This window comes from Neofelis nebulosa, chromosome 5, assembly GCF_028018385.1.
Source record: "Neofelis nebulosa isolate mNeoNeb1 chromosome 5, mNeoNeb1.pri, whole genome shotgun sequence".
NCBI classification, from domain to species: Eukaryota; Metazoa; Chordata; class Mammalia; order Carnivora; family Felidae; genus Neofelis; species Neofelis nebulosa.
In genome coordinates this window covers 502952-513427 of record NC_080786.1, presented here as the reverse complement: position 1 = coordinate 513427, position 10476 = coordinate 502952, and the positions used below count along the sequence as shown (strand labels likewise).

At 39.5% G+C, this 10476-nt stretch overlaps 1 pseudogene; it reads right to left on the bottom strand.

Annotated features, from left to right (window-relative positions):
• Positions 1-5478: 5478 nt before the first annotated feature.
• LOC131513025 (voltage-dependent anion-selective channel protein 2-like) lies at positions 5479-6348 on the bottom strand (annotated as a pseudogene).
• Positions 6349-10476: the final 4128 nt, after the last annotated feature.

Sequence of the window (10476 nt, the reverse complement as noted above, 5' to 3'; positions counted from 1 at the left end):
CATAGGGTATCAGAATGGATAAAAAACCAAGATCTATCCATATGCTGTCTACAAGAGACCCATCTTAGACCTGAGAACACCTTCAGATGGAAAGTGAGGAGATGGAGAACCATCTATCATGCTTCTGGAAGTCAAAAGAAAGCTGGAGTAGCCATACTTATATCAGACAAACTAGATTTTAAACTAAAGACTGTAACAAGAGATGAAGAAAGGCATTATATCATATTTATGGGGTCTATGCATCAAGAAGAGCTAACAATTATAAATGTTTATGCCCCCAACTTGAAAATACCTAAACATATAAATCAATTAATTACAAACATAAGCAATCTTATTGATAAAAATATGGTAATTGTTGGTGACTTTAATACTCCACTTACAACAATGGACAGATCATCTATATATGATGGCCTTGTATGATACAAGGACCAGATGGACTTGACAGATATATTCAAAACTTTTCAACCAAAAGCAGCAGAATACACATTCTTCTCGAGCGCACAGGGAACATTCTGCAAAATAGATCACATACTGTGTCACAAAACAGCCCTGAATAAATATAAAAGAATTGAGATCACACCATGCATATTTTCAGATAGCAATGCTATGAAACTTGAAATCAACCAGAAGAAAAAGTTTGGAAAACCTCTAAATGCATGGAGGTTAAAGAATATTCTACTAAAGAATGACTGGGTCAACCAGGCAATGAAGGAAGAAATTTTAAAACATATGGAAGCAAATGAAAATGAAGACACGACAGTCCAAACCCTTTGGGATGCACCAAGGCAGTCTTAAGAGGAAAATACATTGCAATCCAGGCCTATCTCAAGAAACAAGAAAAATCCTGAATACAAAACCTAACCTCACACTTAAAGGAACTAGAAGCAGAACAGAAGAAGAGCTATCTAACAGAAGAGAAATAATAAAGATTAAAGCAGAAATAAACAATATAGAATAAAAAAACAGTAGAACAAATCAATGAATCTAAGAGCTGGTTTTTTGAAAGAACGAAATAAAAGTGATAACCCCCTAGCCAGATTTCCCAAAAAGAAAAGAGAGAGAACCCAAATAGATAAAATCACAAATGAAAGAGGGGAGATTGCAACCAACACCATAGAAATACAGACAATTATTACAGAATACTATGAAAAATTATATGCCAAAAAATTGGACAACCTTGATAAAATCACAAATGAAAGAGGGGAGATTGCAACCAACACCATAGAAATACAGACAATTATTACAGAATACCATGAAAAATTATATGCCAAAAAATTGGACAACCTGGAAGAAATGGGGAAATTCCTAGACACCCACACAATACCAAAACTCAAACAGGAAGAAATAGAAAATTTGAACAGACCCTTAACCGGCAAAGAAATTGAATCAGTTATCAAAAATCTCCCAAAAAAGAAGAGTCCTGGGCCAGATGGCTTCCCAGGGGAATTCTACCAGACAGTTAAAGAAGAGTTAATACCTAATCTTCTCAAGCTGCTCCAAAAAATAAAAATGGAAAGAAGGCTTCCCCACTCACTCTATGAATCCAGCATTACCTTGATTCCTAAACCAGACAGAGACACCACTAAAAAGGAGAATTACAGGCCAATATCCCTGAAGAACATGGATACAAAAATTCTCAACAAGATACTAGCCAACTGGATCCAACAATACACTAAAGAAATTATTCACCATGACCAAGTGGGATTTATTCCTGAGTTGCAGGGCTGGTTCAATATTTGCAAATCAATCAATGTGATAGATACACCACATTAATAGAAGAAAAGATAAGAACCATATGATCCTCTCAATAGACACAGAAAAACTTTCAACAAAATACAGCATCTTTCTTTTTTTTTTTTTTTTTTTTAAATTTATTTTTGGGACAGAGAGAGACAGAGCATGAACGGGGGAGGGGCAGAGAGAGAGGGAGACACAGAATCGGAAGCAGGCTCCAGGCTCCGAGCCATCAGCCCAGAGCCTGACGCGGGGCTCGAACTCACGGACCGCGAGATCGTGACCTGGCTGAAGTCGGACGCTTAACCGACTGCGCCACCCAGGCGCCCCAGCATCTTTCTTAATAAAAACCTCCAAGAAAGCTGGGATAGAAGAAACATACCTTAACTTTATAAAAGCCATATATGAAAGGCCCACAGCTAATATCATCCTCAGTGGGGAAAAACTAAGAGATTTCTCCTAAGTTCAGGAACATGACAGGGATGTTCACTCTCACCACTTTGTTCAACATAGTACTGGAGGTCATAGCCTCAGTAATCAGAAAACAAAATGAAAGAAAAGGCATCTAAATTGGTGAAGAAAAAGTCAAACTTTCACTTTTTGCAGATGACATGATACTCTACTTAGAAAACCCAAAAGACTCCACCCAAAAACTGCTAGAACTGATATGTGAATTCAGCAAAGTTGCAGGATATAAAACCAATTTTAGGGGCGCCTGGGTGGCGCAGTCGGTTAAGCGTCCGACTTCAGCCAGGTCACGATCTCGCGGTCCGTGAGTTCGAGCCCCGCGTCAGGCTCTGGGCTGATGGCTCGGAGCCTGGAGCCTGTTTCCGATTCTGTGTCTCCCTCTCTCTCTGCCCCTCCCCCGTTCATGCTCTGTCTCTCTCTGTCCCAAAAATAAATAAAAAACGTTGAAAAAAAAATTAAAAAATAAATAAATAAATAAAAATAAAACCGATTTTATATAGAAATCGGTTACATTTCTATACACTGACAATGAAACTGCAGGAAGAGAAATCAAAGAATCAATTCCATTTTCAAGTGCACCAAGAACCATAAAATACCTAGGAATAAACCTAACCTAAGAGGTAAAAGATCTGTATGCTGAAAACTATAGAAAACTTATGAAAAAAAATGGAGAAGACACAAAGAAATGGAAAAACATTCCAGGCTCATGGACTGGAAGAACAAATATTGTTTAAAATGTCGATACTACCCAAAGCAATGTACACATTCAATGTAATGCCAATCCAAATTGCACTGGCATTCTTCTCAGAGCTAGACAAACAATCCTAAAATTTATATGGAACCACAAAAGACCCTGAATAGCCAAAGTAATGTTGAAAAAGAAAACCAGAGAAAAAGAAAAACCAAAGAAAATCACAATCTTAGACTTTAGCCTCTACTACAAAGGTGTAATCATCAAGACAGTATGGTAGTGGCACAAAAAAATCCACTAAGATCAATGCAACAGAATAAAGAACCCAGAAATAGACCCAGAAATGTATGGCCAACTAATCTTTGACAAAGCAGGAAAGAATATCCAATGGAAAAAAGACAGTCTCTTTAGCATAGGATGTTGGGAGAACTGGACAGCAACATGCAGAAGAATGAAACTGGACCACTTTCTTACACCATACACAAAAATAAACTCAAAATGGATGAAAGACCTAAATGTGAGACAGGAAACCATCCAAATCCTAGAGGAGAAAACAGGCAGCAATCTGTTTGACTTCAGCCACAGCAACTTCTTACTTGACATGACTCTGAAGGCAAGGGAAATAAAAGCAAAAATGAACTATTGGGATTTCATCAAGATAAAAAGCTTCTGCACAGCAAAGGAAACAATAAATAAAACTAAAAGGCAGTCAATGGAATGGGAGAAGACTAACGACATATCTGATCAAGGGTTAGTATCCAAAGTCTATAAAGAACTTACCAAACTCAACACCCAAAAAACAAATAATCCAGTAAAGAAATGGGCAGAAGACATGAATAGATACTTTTCCAAAGAAGACATCCAGATAGCCAACAGACACATGAAAAGATGTTCAACATCGCTCATCATCAGGGAAATAAAAATCAAAGCCACACTGCGATACCACCTCACACTGGTCAGAGTGGCTAAAATGAACAACTCAGGAAACAACAGATGTTAGCGAGGAAGTGGAGAAATGGAATCCTCCTGGGCTCTTGGTGGGAATGGAAACTGCTGCAGCCACTCTGGAAAACAGTATGGAGGTTCCTCAAAAAATTAAAAATAGAACTACCCTACTCAGCAATAGCATGTCTAGGAATTTATTCAAAGGACACAGGACTCTTGATTTATAGGGCCACATATACCCCAATATTTATAGCAGTGCTATCAACGATAGCCAAATTATGGAAAAAGCCCAAATGTCCATCAATTGATGAATGGATAAAGAAACAGTGGTGTGTGTGTGTGTGTGTGTGTGTGTGTGTGTATGTGTGTGTAATGGAATACTATTTGGCAATGAGAAAGAATGAAATCTTGACATTTGCAACGACATGGATGGAACGGGAGGGTATTATGCTAAGGAAATAATTCATTCAGAGAAAGACAGATATCATATGTTCTCACTCATATGTGGAATTTGAGAAACTTAACAGAAGACCATGGTGGAAAGGAAGGGAAAAATAAATAGTTTCAAACAGAGAGGGAGGCAAACCATAAGAGACTCTTAAAAACAGAACAAACTGAGCTTTGAAAGGGGACGGGGGAATGGGAAAATGGGTGGTGGTCATTGAAGAGAACACTTGTTGGGTTGAGCGCTGGGTGTTGTATGTAAGTAATGAACCATGGGAATCTATTCCTGAAGCCAAGAGAACACTGCATACCCTGTATGTTAGCCAACTTGCCAATAAATTATATTAAAAAAAAAAGAAAGAAACAATGGAAACTCAGATGATTTGTTCAAAACTCGAAATTAATCATATGAAAATGATCACAATACTATAATATAATACAAAATAATTAAGAAAATATAAAATATAAAGAAAAATAAATTAACCTGCAATTACCTTTGAAAACCTTCGTGACTGGTGTGAGGGATACAAGAGAGAGGAGCGTTATTGTATAGGATGACTTGCACTGTCACTAACAGGATCACTGCTATCTATTGGCTCAATGGAATCTTTTTGTGCAACTTTAACAAGGAACCTATCCAATGATCTAGAATGAATCAAAGCATTCCTAAGCTTATTCTTGTATGGAAAAGAAAAGGACTGTCCATAGGTGCCTTGAAGTGACAAAAAATACACTAGTGCCAGTTGTGGACACCTTCCGATGTTCTGAAAATTCACTGATTTCTGCCAAACACCATGGCCTGAGACCAAGCATACAGGCACGGGAGCCAATCACCCACAATCCCAGAGACAGCGGGGGGGACCACCGGCTAATTGTGATCATGTGACATTTAGCATCACGTACCACTCGCATTGCAAGATATCGCTCATTTATCAAGTTAAAATTTATTAGAAATGTTTGCTCATCTTGCAGAACACTCATAGGACAAGTTACTTGCAATCCAAGGTTTTGCTGTACATTTAAATAATGTGTAGGTGACTGCATGACTACAGCATTGGTAACTAGATGATAACCAATTCAATTAGAAACCAACTAACAACTGTCTAAATATTTAAAATACAGCTCTTGTTTAGATCATCCGTTGTTTTGATCACCTTCAAAATTGCTGGTCAATTTGGAAATATATTAAGGCCAAATCTTCTGATATCCATTCCCAGTGGTTTCTTTCAGCTGTATAAAGCCTCCAATTCCGGGGCAAGGCCAGGTTTGTGGCCTCCAGCATGAATGCTCTTCTCATCTACCAGAGCAGACAGGCCTGAGTCTGGGTGTAGTCCATTGCAATTAAACTAGAGTTGTTGACTTTTGCAGAGATAGAAACAGTGAGATCCAACTGATATTTGGCTGCAATGTCGAAGTGAGTGCAGTCAGTACCTCACGTCCAAGCAAGGTTTACTGAAGTGTCAAGATCTTCACATACTTTCTGATTAATTGATATTCCAAATTCTGTCCTATCATTGACATTAATGTGTAGATGGAAATCCCCAGTCCTGCAGCCCACTGCAAAGTTAATTTTTATCAGCTTTGATCTGACACTGTCAAAGGTCATCTGGTACCCAGCAAGCCAGCTCTCATAACCAAAGACAGCTGAACCATGACTCGCACATCCAGCAAGATCAAATTCAACATCACAACCAAGGTTTACACGCTCCCTCTTATAAGAAGACTTGATTTTACCACTATTCTTACCCATGTTTGATGAAAATGTAATATCAAATGTTAGTTTCAAACATTCAAATATCAAATGTTAGTCTTCAATTGTGATTTCTATTCCCACACTGTTGCCAGTGTTCCATTTTTCTGTGAAAAATTTCACAGCATTTATATTTGGTCTCCACAGTTCCAGCAACTTTCCCAGTGTCTGTATTAGATGTTGAGAACTCCACACCACTGCATGACTTTGTTTTCACATCCAGTTTCATCAACCCAAAACCAAATCCTCTGTTGAAAATATTTCTAGCAGCTTTGCCAAGGTCAGCTGATGATGGAGGAATACACGTTGGCTGCATCCGTAGGTCACCATGGCAAGGCCACAGATCTGGTGGTCTCCTGAGGGGGGCTGCTGCTGCTGTTCCACTCACAGCTAAGGCCACTGGGCTCACTCAGAGTCAGGCTGCAGCTATCGCAGCTGGAGGCAGATATGTAGGACTCCAATTGTGGTTATTTTATAACAAATGCATAATTTGTACATTGAGCAAGCATTACAGAGGTGTGGAAAAATGAAACTTCATGTTTGTCTTTCTCTGATCCTCTAAACTTTCTGCAGTGAGGAATAGTATTCTCCAGAGCCTGGATGAAGACTTGGGCAGACTGAAAATTCTCACAGATAGTCCTATGTTGCTTTTAGCCATAGATAGTCTCAAATAGAGAAATTAAAATGTCTAGTGTCATGTGATGGTCAAACTCTAACTTTGATTGTCAGTTGGAATGGCATTAGGTTATCTCCCCTCTAAGTTAATTCCTGCTTCCAGATGGAAGTTTCCAGTAGGGAAAAGGGATCATCCTTCTCCTTGCCCCTCTTTCTAAGCTCAGTGCTTTTCCTGGCCTCCTTTGTCTCCCCCTTACTAGTAGTTTCAGAGAGAAGCTAGGCCTGAGATGGGATGGGTTGCGGTCAAAACCATCTCTCATGACTTCCTCAGAGACTCCTCTTATCCCGCAATCTGAGAAGGTGCATCTATACTCCAGATGGTCCTTGAAATTCTATCTTTAGCCCCTGATCACCTAGCATTCTCCTCTTAAGGTCACCTCATACTACCAGCCAGTCCCTCTGGCCAGGACCTTGTGTCAGCTTCTCCTGCATGGTCCACATCTGGTGTATGGTGGATGCTGTCAGGTCTCTTGCCTTGACTAGTTCTAGGAGTGCAGATTCTCTCAACCTGGCCAGCCTGCTGGCTTCACTACCCAGATGGAAAGCCAGTTCTTCCCCACTCCGGATTTCCTTTGGTAGAAGGGAGTCAGACCCCATCCATGGTTCATTTTAGCTTTGTGAAGAATAGGTGGAGCCATGCACTGAAGAAAAAGTTCTCAGACACTGAGACTGAGTGGACATGCAGGGCTGTCTCTGCCAGGGAAATAGTAGCCACAGAAAACTGCACATAGTCTTTATTTCATGTTCACCAGGTGTAAACATCAAAGAATGTTAAAGCATGGGAGGAAAACACAAAGAGCCTCCAGACATAGACCAAACACACATCTGGTGTTTATGTGAAAGCATGCAGGGAAGATGGGCACTTTCAAGAACTACTAGGTAATTACAGTGGGTCTGCTCCCTGACTGGCTCCTGGGAGATCATGGGGCTCTGGATCTCATAGTGCTATCGCGTTTGACAGCCTTGACACCAGAACATTGCTGATGTTTCAGCAATTACCCCATTTACTTTCCCGGGGCTTGTAGATTCATCTATTAACATTCTCTAGAATGTTATACATTCTAGAGAATGTATTTCTAGAGAATATACATTCTCTAGAAATAACTCCACAAATGGGTCAGGTTCCAGATCTGGGTCTCCCAACTGGATGGAATCCTGGTCAAATTTCCAACTGGTTTCTTGGAAACCACCCTTGCTGGGCTTATGTCAAAAAATGTCTCCTTCTAATGGAGGGAAAGGGACAGGATTCAGCAAAGCACCAGCTCTCACCAAACACGTCCTTTCACCAAGATCCACACTAATGTAATTGCAAGGGTCCCTAAATGTGGAAGGTGGGGTGCCAGAATGATTGATGTGAAAAGACTTGACCAGGCATTTCTGACCTTGAAGGTGGGAGAGGCCACAAGCAAGGAACGCAGGCAGCCTCTGGACAAGGCAATAAAATAGATTCTCTCCTAGAGCCTTCAGATAGGAACTCAGGCTTGCCTGACACCCTGATTTTAGCCAGTAAGACCCATTTCTGGCTTTTGACCTCCAGAACTGCAAGACAAATTTGTGTTGTCTTAAGCCACTAAATTTGTGGTAATTTGCGACAGCAGCAATAGAAACTAGTACAAAGAAAGAATGGAGACAAAACCAGGAGATTCCAACAGAACATCAGTGCCAAGGGCAAATAAACATGTAGACTTTGGAGGTGTCAAGCCTATAGGACTTGAGAATGTCACTTAAGTGCTATGTGCTTGAGTTTCCTCATCTGTAAAATAGGCTAGCAACAATGTTATTTAGAAGAGTGCCTTGTAGATTCATCTATTAACATTATTAGTACAGGATGATATAGAAGCAACTATAATGATCCCTTACCTGGACTGTATCCTGATATGAAAATCACTGAAGAAAGATGAAGACTCCCTAGTTATCCCTCAGACTCTGCATGTCCCAACTCTGACCCCATTCTCAATCTGCTACGCCCTCTAAAACAAATGGTCCATCAGGAAGATCCTCCATATCAGTCTGAACATTCCCATCACTTTCCTGCTCTAACAGAAATCTGCCTGTACCACAGGACATTTTCGCTGTGCCCTCCTTAATTGTGGCTAAGGAGAATTTGAGTCGGGGATATAGTTAGTTTGGGATTTGTGGGATATAATGATGAAGATCCCTGCACTCCAATGTATAGTTAAGTTACTGCTTCTCTGCTGAACTAGGAATGATTTCTTCTGCTGTGCACTGAACCCAGTGTGGGGGCCTATGGACCAGACTTTGTATCAGGATATGAAAGTGGTCTGCAACTCCCACCACAGAAGTAAATGAGCGGTGGAGGAAAAACAAGATTTAGAATAAACAGGGTCCAAAGTTTATTACAAACAGAGGACTGAGTTCTCATCAGTGATCAGTTAAAATGGAAGATCTTTCTTGTTTAATACACAAGGTAATGCAGCATATGTAATTATAAATTCTTTAGACATTCATTTCTCTTTTTTGATGTGTAGAAATAAATTAAGACCAACCAAATGAGAATAAGCAAAGTATATTTATTCAGAGCTTGCTATAACAATGAAGTCAACCACCATCACTCTGCCTTTGGCAGAGGCCCAAAGGCAAGCAGAGGAGTGGAAAGGTTTTCTAGTGGAAAAAAAGGAAAGCTTCACGTGTGTCCTGACTGGAGGCTGTTGGCATAAAAAAGCTGACGGTGGGCTAACTAGGAGTACCGTGTCCTATATGATTGGTTAAGGGTCAAATTTGGCTTTCTCTGATTGAGCCTATGTTGGAAGCAAAAATTAAGAAAGCTGTCAGATTTTATTCAAATTCTGGTCATTTGGGGTCAATTGGTACAGAGGTTGTTGTTTGGCTTCCTGGATCAGTTGTTAGAGATAATGCTCTGAATTCCTACAAGTCTGAGTTACAGATAGTAAGCTAGCTTCCTGAGCTACTTACTGTAGATAATGTTTTGGTTTCCTGGGCTGGTTGCTGGAGATTGTGGGTCAGAGTTCTATTTTTATATATCACCATTTTTATATATCATTGTGAATGTGTATATTCATCCTCTCAAATGCTAATCACATGAAGTAAAATTTATCAGGATTCCTGTGTGTTCTGGGCACAAACCTGTAGCAAAGTGTTGCTTTGTAACAGAAAGTATGGCAGTATAAAGACACATGTTTATATTTCCAAACTACCACTTATGAACAAATTTCAGTTGACTATCCTGGAAGAAAGATCAGATTGTTTATTCTCTCCATAGAAAATATTACAAAACTATTATCAAGTGAAGATGTAATCAAAGAGTGTAGCCAAAAAAGTTAAGAGAAAAGTTATAATAATATAGACATATACAACATATAACAGTACAGAAATTATACACATGATAATGATGTTATGTAACTTTTATGGATTTTGTGATGCTTGTGTTGTCAGTTTGTTTTAAACCTATAATCTCATTTGAAATTAAAACTTCATTTGAGTATCTGAGAAGGAAACCAATTTTCAAAGAACTAAGGAGAAAGGGTGTGAATAATTGGACCCAGACGCATCTGGCAGGTAAAAAGAAGAAAGGTATGGGAGAGCTTCGTTAGCACGGCCACAAAATGTTGAGATCATCAGTGAAAGAGTTAGCCTTGACAAATAGAGGAAGGCTCTTTCTGTGCAGCAGTAGAAAAAAAAATGAGAGAATAAATATACAAACAGACAATGGCCAGATGATCTATAGAAATAAAAGTCTGACTCCCCAATCTACAGCAACCTGCCCAAGAAATCAATCACCTTATGTACA